Source organism: Drosophila ficusphila, unplaced genomic scaffold (genome assembly GCF_018152265.1).
Source record: "Drosophila ficusphila isolate 14025-0441.05 unplaced genomic scaffold, ASM1815226v1 contig_414, whole genome shotgun sequence".
In the NCBI taxonomy this organism is placed as follows: domain Eukaryota; kingdom Metazoa; phylum Arthropoda; class Insecta; order Diptera; family Drosophilidae; genus Drosophila; species Drosophila ficusphila.
The window spans coordinates 4,992,216-5,009,385 of record NW_025064328.1 but is presented as its reverse complement, the minus strand read 5'-3'; the positions used below and the strand labels follow the sequence as shown (position 1 = coordinate 5,009,385).

Genomic DNA, 17,170 nt, shown 5'->3' with positions numbered 1-17,170 from the left:
AAAAGAGCTGATATTATTCTTATTAAAAACAAATTGAAAGAAATGTTTGTTTCGTATCCTCTTTGCTTTTCTTAAAATTTTCGGAGGTGGCTCACCGGAATTTATGCCACACACCACAAGTTTGTGGCAGGCGTTATAATTCCCAACTGTGGAAGGCCGAAAGTCCACGTAGACAATAGAACTCATCGGAAATTAGCATAGTTTTAGGCGGCCGAAAGTTTTCAGATGTTTTTGCCAATTTCCGTCAACAATTTACGGGGCCCGAAAAAAGGATTCCGGCGAAATAGGCAAAACAGTCGGTGGTCGAAAAGTTTTTGGCGAGGCGAGGGCAACTTTAAAGGCTAAAGGATATTGAGGGCGTTTAATTTATTGATTCGGGTGGCCCGCAGATAGACAAACTTCGTGGCCCAAGTGGAATGGTGTGTGTGTGTGTGTTTGAGAGTGTGTGTGCAAATTTATACGTTTGGCCCAAATGGCAGTCGAAGGGCTTAACGAGAACATCGAAATCAGCCCGCAAATGTGCGCTTAATTGAACTTTGAACCGAGAACAGATCGAAATCGAATCGAATTTGAAAGGCTCCCGAGTGGAATTTAAACATTTGACTAAATAAACCCTTCGAGGAGCCTAAGTAAATTCAACTGAAAAATCTTCTACTCGAATCCTGTCTCTTCGCCACCGTTGTCCTGTTCTCGCTCTGTTCTCGTTCTCGTTGTCGCCCTCGTTGCCTGTTGTGTGTCCTCCTTTGTTTTGCTTGTTTTGTCCTCGCCTTTTGATAAATGTCCGGCAGCAGGCAGCCAAAAACAAGCACATAAATCACACGCATGTGTGGATAAGGCGGCGGTGGCAGGAGGATTTGGCCTGGGACTCCTCGGACTTGATATATCCCCCCTCCTCTCCCGACGACCAGGACGACCAAGTAGTTAAAGTTTGCCGGCCCGGCCGCACTCAAACATATGCGAGTGACAAGCCGAAGTCGGTAAACTCCCCCGGCACTCCTGCACAGAAAATAAAACAATATTAATAACGATTGTTGAGTTGCAAGCTATCAAACTAAAATGATAAATGCCCAAAGATATGTTTCCCAAAGTGCCTGCTTCGTATTTATAATTTAATTTATTTTATTGAAGCAATTCCTTTTCTTATTTAATTCCAGCTTCAAAATCATTAGAACCTGATTTATTTTTTTACTTTTAAAAATGTTTACAAATATTTGTATTTATTTTACATTTTTCTAAATTGATCACTCTCTTTGTGGTTTATTTTTTCTATCTGTAGAGCTCCTTGCAGCAGGTTGTTCCCATGTAGATGTTATTAAATTTGTTGCCGCAGCACAGATACGACCACAGAGCATTGGTGGCCAAAAAGGGGGTGGTGAAGGGGGGATTGGATGTAGCAAAAAGCCAATTGATTTCCACTGAAGCGACTCCACTCAACTGAGCAGAGCTGCAGCCACAAAACACAAACACTGGGGCACAGCAAAGTCAAATCCATAACCAAAAATCCGAGAGAATTCCGTCAGTCAGTCAAACAGGCAAACAATGCAGAGCCACATATAGTATAGTAGCCCTGTCCCTTTCACATCCACAGCTATCCTTCTCTTTCGGCTGCTGTGACCGCAAATGCCCGAAATTTATGCCAATATTTGCATTCAATGCCCGAAAATAAACCGTAAAATGGTAGCTGCCTACAGAGAGAGAGAGAGAGAAAAGGAGGTGGTCAAAAAGGGAAGAGAGGGAGGGAAAGAGAGGAGGGAATGAAACTGCTGGCCAAATGGTGCTGCATGCTTTTAGGCGTTGCATTTGGGGCAGGATGAGGCTGCCTTTCTCCGTTCTGCGTTCTGTTGAAAATTTCATATTTATGGCTGCAGCCGAGGGTGTTGGTATTTGTGCATTGAGTGCAATAATTCAATTGCACACCTCCGCAAAAAGGAGCAGAAAGGATCAGAAAGGAGGGCAGAGGAGTGGTGTGGAGTGGCGAGGAGGTCCTTCTGGTCAGCAGTTAATGCCCTGGAAAGGCGGACGTTTAAAGCGCTCGAATGAACAGCAACAAGGCTGCACAGAGATTAAAGCGGAGTTGGGCATAATTGGATTTGTTTAGCTGTCAATATTATGTCAGAAATCAACATGAGCCCCCTGACAAATGGGAAGGATTCCCGAGCTCAACTAGAGCGCGACGGACAGATAGATAGCTACATAGCCAGCTAGCTAGATAGATAGATAGATGGATGGATGGTTGGATAGACGGATATGATGGGATTGATATATAGATAGACATCGGATAGGAAGTCAGGCGATATTCCACGCTATTAACTGCCAGCGACGCCAAACAATTCGCTAGCAAAATGACACGAAACTTTGGAAAGGGGGGCGTGGCCCACATGCAAACAAGAATGGCAATCAAAAAATTTGACAACACTCGAGAAGGGGTTGCGGGGCGGGGATAGAAATGATAGAAAAGATGGGTAAGATGGGTAAGAGGGTCGAAAACAAACAGAAGCGGCTGCAGCTGACAGAAGATCGAAAAGGACTGAGAACTTTGAGGGAGATTTACTCAAAGGACACTCCAGTCGAGAGCCCTCATTCTGTTGACTCTTCCCATCGGAATCTCCCTCGAGCTCTCGTCTCATGTTTCCTAATACCATCATTGGCTGTTTCTGTTACTGTTTCTGTTTCAATTATAATTCCCTCATCCTTTTCGGCGACGAAGAAGACGACAAAGTGTTTAAGTTTGGGCTTATAACTACAGCAAAGAACTCTTGAACGCTGGAAAACTGAATGCAGGCTGCTCATTAGATTGTGGACACTAAGAGAAAAGGAAAATTACTATTATTACCATTAAAGATACTATACTATAAATAAAATAAGGGTTAGGGCTTTTAAATTACTTATTCAGTAACAAGATAAACTAAAGTGCTCTTCTTAAATTCTTTCTTGAATAAAAACCTTTTCCCTGTTGGTTTTCCTTGTTCAATTTATGTTTTTTTCGAACACCATCCTCACTTGACAACATATTTTTCTCTCTGCATGCATGTTGGCCAAAAAACTGTGTTAATAAAGTATTTGCTCACTCGAGTGCAGCCAGCAAACACTCGCAAAGTGCGGTTGCCAAAGGGGCAAAAAAGGGGTGCTCACCCAGTTGACTTTTGTAATCAGCAGGCGAGGATGCATCTGCTCCTTCTGCTCCTGCTGCTGCTCCTCGATCCTGATGCTCCCCGCCTGATGTTGTTGATGTTGATGCAAGGTCTGAGCACAAATATCCCGGGCCTGACTGACTGACATCCGTGCTGCACATGAACCCACACTCATTTCGCACAGACGGATCCGAGTTAAGTGCCTGACTTGGCACTGTCATAATTTACATATGCCAAACCGGTTGGCGGTGGTACGGGTTAACCGGGTTACCTGGGAGCCTGTGCGAATATCCTGCCTGCCTGCCTGTCGTCCTTGCTGCAAATGCAATGTGGCTGTTGCACGGAGAAGGGGAAGTGGCAATGGCAGGTGCGCCTTTGTTGGGGGGCTTTATTTATATGAGTGATTAGCCAGTGGGAGTTGAGAGTTGTGAGCCTGTGAGTCGGTTGGCTTAGAGGAATCCACCTGGCTGCTGTTTATTTATTAGTGCAAGGTGTTGTTTGTACGCTCCTCGGAATGTTTGACTGTTTGACTGTCTGCTGTTTGTGGCAGGCAAATAACAAGCAACAGCAAGATGCTGCAAGCACGTGACTCTCCTTAAGGATAGGGTCAAAGTTAAGGTATGAATTGGGAATACAATTTTAAGTTAAAGTGTAACAGAGAACCTTTATATATTAAGGTATTTTTAATAAAAATTATACAGAAAAAATTTGTTTTATATGAACAAATCTACTCTCTTTATTTAAAGAAATCATAGAAATTAATTGGCAAAAATAACAACCTGAGTTTCTATTGTTATAATTTATAATTTATCATAACTATTTAACCAATCACAATTTATCGAAAAGTTTTCATGGCTTAAACTTCAGAGAAATTTTCTATCGCTTCTGCTATCTAATAATTGGAGTTGCCTGAACTTCTGGCTGTAAAAGTTCGACTGTCTTTAAACTTCAGGAGTTGAAACTGCACCACTGCACCACCGACGACCGACCGAACCCCGCTCTATTCAATATCGTCGTCAACTTTTGCCGCTTGAGACTTGGCTTTTTTCAAATGCCGCACACGTCGCGGCTGCCGAGGTAATTGAGTTGGAAAAATGTTGTTGACGCCGTGCCCATACAACTGGCAGTGGCGCAACTGCAATTGCCACTGCAACACAGCAGCACTGCAGCACTGCACCACTGCTGCACTGCAGCTGCAACAGTCAGCGGCGGCGACATGTTGCGACAATTGCATCTGCATCTGCATCCGCATTCGGAATATCCGCACATCCGCATCGTCGCCTCCGCTGGCATTTTGCATAATATTACATCGGAGTCCTTTTGGCTGCTGTCCTGGCGCAAAATTTCGGCAAATTTTTTTTTGCGCTTGCTTTTTCTTCTGCTCGGAACATGTGCGCAAACATTTAAATCAATTGTGTTCCAATCTCCAGAGGGGATTGCAAAGGGGGTGCAGAGGGGGGAGGGGGAAATGTAGTGGGGTCTATGGCAGCAATTGTTATGTAAAATACGAGCACGCTCGGCGAATCAACAACGCGAGCTGTCAGAGGATGCAAAACATTTTTTTCAAGGAGGAGTGAAAAGGGGGAAGGGGAAGGGGATCGGTGGGTTATGGGGATCCTGCTGGGATGAGCTCGGCTCCATTTGACTCGATGCGCCTGGCTGGCATTATGTAAATAATTCCATATCGAGAGTTTTCAATTTGGGCTTAAGGCGCAGCCGAGAACTGCATAAACCCCTTTTTGCCTTGTGCCTGTTTTTCTTTTTTTCCCCCGCTCAGAATTTTTTTCCTTTTTATTTTCGTGCCACTCGCAAGTTGGCAAGGTGCACGTTTTCTCACACCGCCCGAAGGTCGCTGCTTCTACTATATACGTATATTTGTATATATATAGCTATATCCAAAGAGCAATGAAGGGAGAGGGAATTGGCGGTCGGAAAAGCGCCCGTGGAAAAGTTTTGCAGCTTAGGCCAGGCGAGGCGAAAAGCAAACCAAAGTCATGCACTTGGAAGCCAATAAAGCGGAAAAATATTATATTTTCCCACCGCGAGCGAGGGCCCTGCGTAGAAATGTATTTATGCAAATGGCGCTCCAGTTGGCCTCCCCGTCGCCTTAAATTATTTAAATTATTATTTCAAACCTCATTTGCAGATTAGCAGGGAAGCCGTAGATCAGCTCTACACGGCTGTGATTAAATATTTGATTAGCCCTACCCCCTCTATTTTAGCATTGCAATTAATTTTAATTAGTATGCTCTTTAATGGAAAACAATTCGCACTGAAACTTTTATCAGGTAGCTGCCAGTTTGCCACGTTATGCTGCTACTAATTACGCGATCCGTGTATTTCTGCTCTGGCTTTTTAATGTCGATTTTAATTGCCTTACTGCAAGAGCGAGGAGCGTGTTTTTCCGGGTTTTCCTCGCTCGCTTTTAATGCCTTTTGTTGAGAAGTCAGGTCGAGAATTGATCTCACCTGCGAACGCATCCTTAAGTGACACATAATTTAGAGCTTAATCAGCTGCAAGTTTTCCACGCCACTCGAAATGGCTTAAGTTTTTCGCCAGCTTTGGCCCCTTGTTAGCCCCCCGTTTAACCCCCGCGTTAACCCTTGTGTATCTCTCGTGCACATGCAAGCAGGAAAATTAAAAGCATACTTTCGGCGACTTGCAACCGCACGACAATGCAATAAAAGTAAACTTTCTCCTCGAGTTGCTAGCAGTTCGCAGTTCCCTGTTGCCAGTTCCCAGTTGCAAGTTGCTGGTTTGCAGTTGCAAGTTGCTACAAGGCAAACAATTGAGCAACTCATTGAGGAAGAAAATCAAAATGCAGTGATAAAAACCAATTGAAAACAAGGACAAAGACAAAGACAAGCCAAACTTGCTTGTTCCTTGTATATTGAATGTTTATTTGCATGCGACAGGGCGTCCTACATTTATATATATATATACACAATATAGTACGATATTATACTATACTATATATATAGTATGTGAGTGGGTTTGCCCCGAAAGTTGCTCCAAAAAAACGGAAGGGAAGGGCAAGGGGTTAAACGCGTTCTTAATATCACATAAAAAATAGAAGCGTAACAAAGTTAAACAAAACTTTTGCTGCAACAAAACTTTTGAGTTGCCCCAGCCGGGGGAAAAGCGGAGTGAGGGCAGGGTAAGGGTTAAAGGGGTACTAGAGTTGACTTAAAATTCAAAATGGCCACCACTTTCGGGCTTAAAGCCACTTTAATTGACTTTTAAGGCCAGCGACTCGTCAATCGAACTACGAATTACGCTTTCCCCGTTATTCAATTTATTTGGGGTTTGGTGGGGAAAGTGGGAAAGGAAACGGGGGAAGGGGGGGTTGGTTTTCCTCAAGGGAGCTGTCCTGCGAATTATGACGGAATTCGAGTCGCTTACCTTATGCATGCCATCAAATATTTACCTGGGCCCGGCTTCGGCAATTCCCACAGCCTCTGGGACGCCATAAAAACCATGGGGGAACATTAGGCCTGCCATTTTCCCCGCTCTTTCCCCCTCATTTTCCGCATTTCTTGCGTATTTATTCTTTGGCTAATGTGTGAGTATCTGTGTGGATGGGTGTCTGTGTGTGTGTGTGTGTGGTTGTGTTGGCGGGTGTAGCATTTGAACACTTGTTGAAGGCGCTGGCTGGCTTTTTAATTGCTTCGCCGCCTCGTTTGCCGCCCACTCATCTGAATTACGCAGCCACAAACAGCTGGGGGCGAAAAAATATAACACAGAATATTTGAAAACGATTAAACCTAAATTAAAGGCATTTTCACATTTTAAAGTTGTTTAAAGGAAATGGGAAACTAATTGAAATGGTTTTTGGTTCTGTATTTGACAGTTATTTCCATTTGCAAATGAAATTATTATGTTCAAGAAACTATTTTAAAGGTGCTTTAAAAAAGTTTAGTACTTATTTCCTGGTTCACTTAAAATGGTATTAAAATGTACAACCTCTATAATATTTTTTATTGTATGCATGTTGAGTGTTTAAAGAACACTTAGAATGTTTGTTTATGGCCAGCAATATTATTTATGTTTCCTGACACACATAACTCCTACTTTGCTGCCGACTGTACGTGCAGACATAAAAAACAGAAAGAGAGTCGAGCAAAAAAGGGTTAAAAAGAAGGGCTAAAAGTGCAGGGCGCGTTGCGCCAAATGTCAACAATAATTTTTAATTAAGATTTGTTTTCGTTTTCCATATTAGAGTGAACCCGGGCTAACTTTCCCCTCCTTTCCGCTGCTCGCCCCTTTATCTCCGCCATAAAACACACTCGCTCAGTGGGAAAAAGCAGCAGCCTTGGCTGAGCGAGGAGTTAATTTGAATTTTATAGCAGTCAAGTTGTGTAATTTCAGCACCCAAACGTACATCGCTTGGCATATAACGTATACGAGCCGTTGTACAACTGGAGGCGTTGAGCAACACATGTTGCCACTGCAGCAGCCGAGTGGGCGTGGCCGAGGGCGTAGATGTATATGTGTGTGTGTGTGTGTCTGCTGTTGGATTTTCCATTTTAATTTTTCCCCCCTTTTTTTTCTTGCAGCTCCTTTTCAACAATTTTCCTTGCCAACTGACGGATGAGAATGCAGAGCACTGAGATACGAAGAACGAGCGAAAAGTTTTTCAATTTCTTCAACTGCATTTTTCGGTGGAAAGAGGGGGATTGTACCAGGGGTGTTCTGTGCCATGTTTGCTCGGCTACAAGTTAATCTGGCCGGAGACTCAACTTTTCCATCCGTCTTGGCAAGTGAAGAGGCGCAGAATGTGTGTGCAGTTTCAGTTCATTTCCCCGGCAGTGAATTCCTCTTCGTTATTTTTTCGTGCGCCGCAGCAGTAGAAGGACTTCTAATTTCGTTACAAATTACACATGTAATGCATATGTAGAATGCAGTGGGTGCCATGTCCTATCGCATCCGCAATTTATTAGCTGCAAATGGCCGACTCTCGAAAAGAGACCGCCTTTATCTGTTCGCCCCCAGGGTTTCGGGGCTCAATTACAAGCCAAGTTTATCCGGCTGCCAATAAGCTCAAGTTTATGGTCTGCAGCTCTTGGCAATTAAGTTAAGCCGCCCCAAAAGAATGTGCTCGAAAAGAAGTTTTTGGCTTTTCCACACGGACTGTTTGCCGAGTATGCGTGTGTGTGTGTGTTTGTGTTTGTGTGTGAAAATTGAATATTCCGCATGCCACATAAATTGAAAGGAATGGCAAACGAAAACTGCAGCAGCAGGCGGCTGGCTCCTTATTAAATTATGTCGGTGCTGCAAGGAAAACTTTCTTCCTCTCGGCCGCATTAAAACTGTTGGCAATCTTTTGCTTCGCCTTTGCATTTGCGAATGGCCTGGCTGTCGCAGCAATTATTTCATTATGTGTGTGAGGCTCGGCCCAAAGTAAACTGCTAGCTGCGAAACTGCAAATTGCAAACTGCAGATTCCAGATCTTGGGATTCCTAGGCTCCCTTTTCAAATTATGCACTTGCAAAACTTTTGCAACATTCCGCCAGACAAAAGGGGCGTTGGCTACGCCCCATTGTTATTATCATAATTGCACAAAGCTGAGGGTTCCACTATATATTTTTCCTTTATTTTTTTCTCTTGGTTCGGTGGCAAAGAGATCTAAGGCGCCGCTTGCTGGCGACAGTTTCTGGCCCTATTTGGCTTTGCATTTCGGCCAAGTCCGTTTTAATTAGTGCAAGCTCCTGTAAACTTGCGGATCCATTAATTTCCCATCGCCTGCACGTGTCTCCTGGCATTTCGCTGACTCCTGAGCTCCTGACTCCTGTGAGCTCCTTGTGGATTGTGGATTTTTCTCCCTCACGCATCATTAAACGAGCCTCGGGGCGCGGTATACGCAAATTAAAGTGCCACATAATTTGGGCAACACGCCCGAGGCCGCAAGGCCGAAAAACAAACAGCCCCGGGATTGTGTTTTTCCTCCGCATTTTCCTTGGCTCCTTTTTGGATCGGTCGGATGTGAGTGATTATAAATAAGAGATTCCGTGGGTGAGTGGGTGGGCTTTGGTTCAATTTGGTTTTGTTTTCGCTGCGCCAACGAGCGAAACTCATTGATTGTATCAAATGGCTTGCTAAATGTTGACTCTCAACCGGAGAACCGGAGAAAGCGAACGCAAAGGCGGAAGCGGAAATGTCCAGCGCCCGAGGGGGCGTGGCAAATTTATGGAGCAGCTGCACTGAAGCGTACTGTTTCAACTTTGGCCGCTCGAGGCGTTCGCCTGTCATCCTGGCCACGCCTGCCACATGCCACACGCCACGAGTTGCGTGCCGCACTCAAACACTCTTGCCTCTAAAACGCTCATCGAAATTTCGCCTTTCGCCGCCGGAAGTGCGTGGGATGACGTGGCCCCAAACTTGGCCTTGCGGCTCCCGAAATTATGCCGCAGCCGATTTGCATATACTGGGGCAGGATTCGGGCTCCTGGGGCATTCATCAGGATCGGAATCAAGAGTGTGAGCTGAAATTCCTGCACTCAAATCATTCGAGGTTCGGAGAATTTTCCACTTCAAATTTACATTTTGTTTTCGTGGAATCGTTGTTTATACATCGGTTTTTTAAAGTCCTATTCCAAGAATATGTTCTGCGAAGAATTTTTTGTGTGTTATTCTTTGTAAATTTTTTTATTTTTATATTCCTTTACGAAAATATTGAAGTTGATAATAGCCGAATGGTATTATTTTAAATTGAGGGAACTCATTGAACTGTTTTTATTTTATATAACGTGGAATGTTTTCATAAAACATTGCAAATGAAATGCATCAATTTATACAGTTAACAGATTCTTTTTGTGAAATCACCTAGTTTTTGCAGCCATTTTTTCACAATCATGATGGCTACACTTTTTTTGTGTAGAACACATGCCCGACTATTGATGACGAAACATATCCATCAAAGGTGGGCTGGCAAAGGGGGGCGTGGTCGTGTGATAGACACACCGTATTAAAATTACTGACAGCTACAATTTATTATCAATTGGCAAACAAAGAGTTCGAATTGAAGCTCACGTAATACATTTAAATCAATTGCGGAAATCCAATGGAAATGTAATCGAAGGGGACGTGTTAAAGAGGGGGGAAATGGAAAATGGAAAGCAAGGAGCGGGGCTCCATTGATGAATTCGCAAAACAATTAGAATTTCAAATGAGGACGAGCGAGAGGAGGTGAAAATGTTGGATGGGACAGTGTCAAGGCAGCAAATGTATTCATTTCCACTTTGCAGCTTGGATATTTATTGCATATTTAATGAGTTTAAACTCAGACAGAAAATGAAATGCAATGCAATTTGCTAGCGCTGTGTGTGCGTATTCTCCGTCTCTTTCTTCCCCCGATTCAGGATCTCTCTTTCTGGCACTTTGTAGTGCCTTCTCGCTCTCTGACCGCTTTTGGTGATTTCCTGTTTGCGGCCAGCAATTGATTTGTTTGCAATTTAGAGCCGACTGCGATGCAAAAGGCTCGAAATGTTGGCCTGCTGGGAAATTAGTTCAATTGTTTGTGTGCGGCCAGACAGAGAGGGAAAATCGGCTGGTGGAAGGAGATGGTGAGAGGGGAATGCGTTCAAATCTGGCTCAAACGTAACGCACACAAGTCAATGGGTAGCTTTAAGTTAACACATTACGTATACGACGCGTGGCACCCGCTCATAAATAACAAAATCGCATTAATTTAAAACTCATTTCGTGAATAAACACAGACAAGTGGGCGTGGCCGAGTGGTGTGCACACACACACATACACCAACACGTATGCAATGGGAACTGCGAACTGCAAACTGCATTTTAAATTAAAATTAAAAGTTACTTGCTCCCATTATCGCCAACGGCGAGGACAACGAGCTGCGGACAAGGACAGTGGCGACAAAAGGACGTTCGCGTCCTGCCCGAGGCGATAAATAATAAATATTGTGCACGCATACAATTATGCTGGCCAATTCCCCCTTATTTACCCCCAACCTCCTCCTTTAATATTATCCTGGATGGCGTGTCCTGCGACTGCGGCCAGGTGCAAGTATCTAAAAACAATGCATTGATTTATGCCAGCAATATTTTCCTTGGAAAATTGCTCAATGAAGCATGAATAATCACGACGCGTCGAACGCTGCGTATGCGTATTATTTGCGGAACCGTACAAAACCCTTCTCAGCACTTAATTGAATTTTAATTTCCACTCCTCCGCCCGCGGCGCTTGTGATTGATTTTTAATTAAAATATTTATTTATTTGTAATTAAGTTGATTGACTTTTCGATGGGTGACCGCAACAAAAGCAGCCGTCTGCTTAATGCGATGCGTGTAATCACTGAATATTCCACTAATTTCCGTTTGTCCATCACTCTGATATTTGCAGATAAGAGTCGGTATCTTGGCATCATGTGCTCCCCCATTGGGAAATTCTGGATGCGGAATCAGGTAAGGGGTTGGATGCCTGAGCAAACAATCATTAATATCAATTTGACTCGGTATCTGAGTTCTGTATCTCTGCTGACTTCTTCTGTTTATGACTGCAGCAGGGCCACAAATTATTTATTTAGTTCATTTCGGTTACTCGCCTGCGGCAGATGCTCCATCTTTTCCACCCCCCAACCATTCTCCATTCCGTTCCATTGCCTCCTTTTGATTCATGGCAAATAAACAATAAATTAAATTACCACATTTGATTGCCGGGCTCAGAACAATTTTTGGTATTCCCCATGTGCGTCTCCCAGTCTCCTGATATCGCATACAGGATACGATGTCCTGTCCTGTCCTGTCATACTTCGAGTGCGTAAATGACTAAACGAATGGATGGATGCATTATGTATGCTGCCTGCTGATGCGATGGGGCAAAATTGATTTTTAAGTTACGACCATACGCATTTATTTGGCAATTGGACCTGCTCCTTTGGCTCCTTTGGCTTCTTGGGTCTCCTCGATCTTCGCCTGCCAATGCCAGGGAATTGCAATTCCATTTCGCCATGCATCGTCGTCCTCAAGGAGTGTGTGTGTTATGTATGTCCTTTGGCCTGGCCATCGGCAGAGATTTATGGGCGAACGCACAAAAACGTTCATTGAAAACACATTTTCCACTTTGCCCTACCCCCCTTCACTCATTCCCCCTCCATTTCGAATTGCAAATTCAATAAAGCATTATATAATATGGCCGAGACGTACACTCAAACTCATACTGACACATAAACGGTGCCACGATGCGAGTGCAATAATTTACAACATTTTAATCGAATTAGACGCAACCCCAGGCGAAGGCAAAAGCAAAGGCGATGGCAATGGTCACTGGCCAAGAAGCAAAATGCATTTTAAGTGCCGCCTGGCAGAACTTTGGCACTTGGCAGCTGAATTCGCCACCAGCGGCGGATGGAAAGACAAAAAGAATGGCACACCCCGGGCCAAGGGAATAGCACTTGAACATGTGCCAGCAAATCTACCCGACAGGGCCGTCTTGAGTGCCAGCCGAAATGAAAAAGCATTTAGGGTCTGTGATTGCAAACGTAATTATCGAGCAGGTCTCCCTTAAATTTTTCACTTGTAAAAGGAAATACTTTAAAGTACTTTTTTTTTTTGCAATCCACATAATAGTTTTCTCATATGAGCTGGAATTCTTCAATAGTTTCTCCACCTTTGCAACTTTCAATCACTCAAACTATAGTTTCCCTCTAACATTATATCTTTTCCATATTCATTTGTTATCTTAACAATCATTTTTATTTCAAGCATATGGATCGAAATAACTAGTTTTTACATGACTTTTCTTTCCAAAAGAATTCTTCGCAGTCAGTTACAGTATTCCCCATTCATAAAATCTCCTCGAGCGCAGAATTCTTTTCCGTTTTTTGTAATTTTAAACATTTGATTTGAAACCACATGCAGGCGAAGTAAGTGCATCGGGTGGAGGCGGATGGAGAATTGTCATAAATTCCAGGCAATAAATTTCTATTTGTTTTATTTCGCCATTCTATTTTCGTTTCGCCGGCACAATGGCAGTTATGTCGGAGCCAGCCGTCCACAATTTTCCTCGACTCTCCCAGCGAAGCGTGCAAAAATGAAAACGCTGCTGCTTTTCTTGGATTTGCGTTGCTATATTTTTGTTACTCTTTTTTTTTTTGGTTTTTGGCTGCCGGTTTGCGAGGTTGATTCTGGTTCTGGCCCGTTTTCCAGCCTGCAGCTTTGGGTAGCAGCTGCACTTTCCAGGCTAACAGCCAAAGTTAGTATGCCAGAGGAATGATAATGAAATCTAGCGGCGCACCTCGGGCATTTCCCCTTCTCCACTCCTCCTCTTGTCTCGGGGCGCTAATAACTTTTGTCTTTCGGGCCGAACGGGCCACACGAAAATCGATAGAGCTCATGGCGAATGATTGGTATTTGGCAGGCGGAAAATCCGCTAAGCACCCGGGACACACACTCATCGCTGGGTTGACATGTAATGAGACTGAAAGCCGAAGGCTGGGGGCCGAAAGCTGTCGGAGTCTTTAACTTTGCATAGTTTATTAAATCCCCGGGATTCGGGTGATTCCATTAGCTGTCGTGTGCCTCAGCCACTTCCACTGCCACTGCCACTGGCACTTCCACTTCCACTTCCACTGGCACTTCCACTCTGATTGCATTAACCCTCGAGCGGGCGCCCTGGAAAGTATGCTACACGAATTACAATTTGCGTGTCCTTATTGCTTGCAGTTGCTTTTACAGCTTGTTTGTTGTTGCTGTTGTTGCTGCTGTTTCTGTTGCCGTTGCGAATGACATGCAAACGTTGCATTATGAATGTTATTATAAAATCTCGCTAGTGTATGTGTGTGTGTATGCATTTAAACGACTCTATTTACCACAAAATGGCTGCCAAACAACAACATGCCAGCAAACAATGAACGATAATAATAATGACACAACAGCTAAAGCAGCAGCAACAGCAGCGGGAAAAGCAGCAGCAGCAGCAGCAGCAGCTGAAAAGGCAAACGTTTTAATGGCCACAGCGAAATACACTCTAGTGGGAGTTATGAGTGCCAGGCAGTATGTGTGTGCACTTTGCAGCTATTTAAAATTTAAATAATAGCAGAATACAACGAACAAAATAAAAAAAAGTAAGGGAGAAGAAGAACAACCGCACGGAATAATAATAAATCATGGCAAATTTATATTTTTGTACGCACATATATGTGCGAACGAGTTTGTATGGCAAGCTCGTATGTGTAATATTCGCAGCTACATTGTTGGCAGCGTTTTGCCATTTGGGCCAATGTTTTGGCCTGGCGCCGCGTGTTGATTTAATAGTCGTGGTCACAGGCATTATGGCATGCTCATGATTGCCCCAAAAAATACGTGAGACCCCGCTCCCTTTAGCTCCTTCCTTCAGCCCTTCGACCTTCGTCCGTGTATCGCACATTGTTCCGGTTCGGCTTTTCATGCAAATTTCCCTGCCATTATTTATTGTGTATTTAAACAGATTACGTGTAAGCGTTGTGGGAGTGCCAGGACTCCGAACATCCTAACGGCCGGCAACGCAGATTGCAAATTGAAAAAAAGAAAATGGTAGAAAGTGATGAGATGGCAGCGAACCAAGACGTCGACATCTGTAATCCCCGCCTGCAAGTGTGCCATAAAAATTCAAATTCAAATTCGCCCCAGCTCATATGCTCCACAAATTCCACTTAATTGTTGGTGCGGTTCTGCAATGAGATTTCATGCATTCTAATTTATGCAAACTTTAACAAAGGAGCTCGGCCACATTGCGCCTTCAGTTTTGTTTCGTTCTGCACTTGTGCATAAGCACAATGGCCGAAATGCAAAAAAAAAAAAATAATAAAAAAACAAATAGAAAAAAAAAAAAAAAGGGGAGCCAGAAACGAAATGGGAAACAAGCGAAAAGAATCCCGAATAAAATGCAATGCCAAACAAATGCGAACCGAACTCAGCTGAGGCGAAACAGTCAGGCAAGCAGCCAGCGGGCCACTTGGCGTATACGTAATTCGCATTTGGGCAACAGAACAGAACAGCAACAACAACATCAGCAACAGCAAACACGAACAACAATTGCAATGGCTACGTGCCAAGGCAGTGGAACAGGGACAGCAAAAAAAGGACGACACTGCTACTAAGAGAAAGAGGGAGAGGGAGAGAGAGATAGAGAGAGGGAGAGAGAGAGGTAGGGGGAACGAGAGGTAAACGGTATTAATGGCAGGACCTTCTTTTTGGCAGCAGTTGGCAAGCGTAACAGAAATAGCTGCAATGCGACTTTTTCGCTTTTTGGCTGTTGATGTCTTTTCTGTATGTTGCCCCACGTGCAACGTCCATAGTCTGTATATATAGTGGCTATATCTATCCCCCCATTGCTGCAACATACAAATCACTTGAGACTCCACATATACTCCTTGTTTCTTGTTTCGAATGAGAGGAAAAACCCCCGCCATTGGTAATCGAATGCTAATGGAAAACTGTTGCTCATAAATATGCCAGCCAGCAATTTGTCGAAGGCTGGCCATAAAAACTACAAGGGCCATTTAACTTATGAGTGGCGGCGACCCAATCCCTCCCCCTTCAATAAGGAATCCCCCCCTCCTGTTGGCCACCTTAGATTTTTCTTGGCCCGGGCCAATTGCCAGCGGCGTCAGCGTCGACGGCTCTTCAGCGTCATCAACACATCGTGTACGTGACTTTGCTAACAAAAATTAACAATTTCATTAGTGGCCCCCGTTGCAGGACGAAGCGAAGGCTGAGGACTGGCGACCGAATACTGAATCCTGCTAGCTGCTAGCTGGCTGCGGAATGCTGAAGGATGGTTTCAAGGAGATGACGTAGTGTCAGCCGGAGAAGTGAAAAACGAAGAGCAACAGCAGTGCACGGCTAAAAAAAGTATCTTCCTTAAAATATATAAACACAAAAAGAAAGTTATTACTAAACTTAAATGGTAAACGTAAAAGTTATATCAAGTTAGATTGCTTAAAAGATTTAAAGTGCCAAAATATCATCTTCATATTTCTCCTTCTTAACATGTCACCTTTTAACTCGATAAAACGCCAAATGACAGTTCAATTTCATTGACATTTTCTTACTGTGCAGAAAAAAAAAAAGAAACAGAAAGATAAAGTAGAAAAGAGCTGACGGGGGGCAAAAAAAATTGCTGCCACTTATCAAACAGACGCCCACACACATACACACTCACTTCCTGTCTGTCTGTATAGCTCTCTGCACTCTCTCCTTTCTCCTGTGTGTGAGTGTGTGTCAAACTAACGAACCGCGCTGTCCTCACACGCCCCTTTTACCGCCACCGCCCCCTTTGGCCGCCCACTGCAGTCATTTACAATACGTCTAAAAAGGCGCTGCGTGCCGTACGTGCATCAAGTGCGCTTCAAATGCACTTCATTGCCTCCGAGACACACACACGCACACACTTGCGGAGATACTGGGCGACACCCACACACGCGCGCAACCGGCAATTCACACCCACACATAGAGTGCTTAGGCTTTGTGCTGCACAAAGTAAATGAAATCGTGTAAGAGCAAAGAGTAGCAGTGAAGGAAAAAAATAAAAATAAAGAAGGCACACAGAGACATCAAAAAGCGCTGGCTCAGTTTGCCGGCACCTTTTAGATACACAGATACTTACACTCACAGATACTCGAACACTCACCGCTGAGACACACACCACACACACACACATGGACACATTGGCACACAATCAATTGCCTAAAGTAGTTTGTAAAATAGGATAAAGTTGCAGTAAACTCGGATCTCTCGCCAGCAGAAGGATTCCCCGAGACAGTCTCTAATGAAAACGTAAAATCCAGCCGCACTTACCCGCTTTTCTCCGCCTTTCTCCGCTTTCCTCCGCTTTTCCCTGCTGAATTTTCCAGCTTTATTTGCCCAAGATTTGTGAGCAAACATACACGGATTTCGCTTGGTTTTCTTCTCTCTTTTTTTCCCCCCTGCTTGTTCTTTCTTATTATTTCGATTTATCTGCGCTCCTTGCGAAAGGCGCACTGCAGTCATTTTACTTGGGCCCCCTTGGGCAATTTTAAAGCCCCTCCGCTTTTCCGA

General features: G+C 44.0%; 1 long non-coding RNA gene across 2 annotated transcripts in view; it reads left to right on the top strand.

The window, feature by feature from the left end:
- Positions 1-12,570, top strand: part of LOC108087646 — a 47,531-nt gene extending 34,961 nt beyond the window's left edge. For both annotated transcript variants that reach the window (XR_006245464.1, XR_006245465.1), the window contains exon 4: positions 11,496-12,570. This is a non-coding gene — a long non-coding RNA (uncharacterized LOC108087646). The remainder of the gene's footprint in view (positions 1-11,495) is intronic.
- Positions 12,571-17,170: the final 4,600 nt, after the last annotated feature.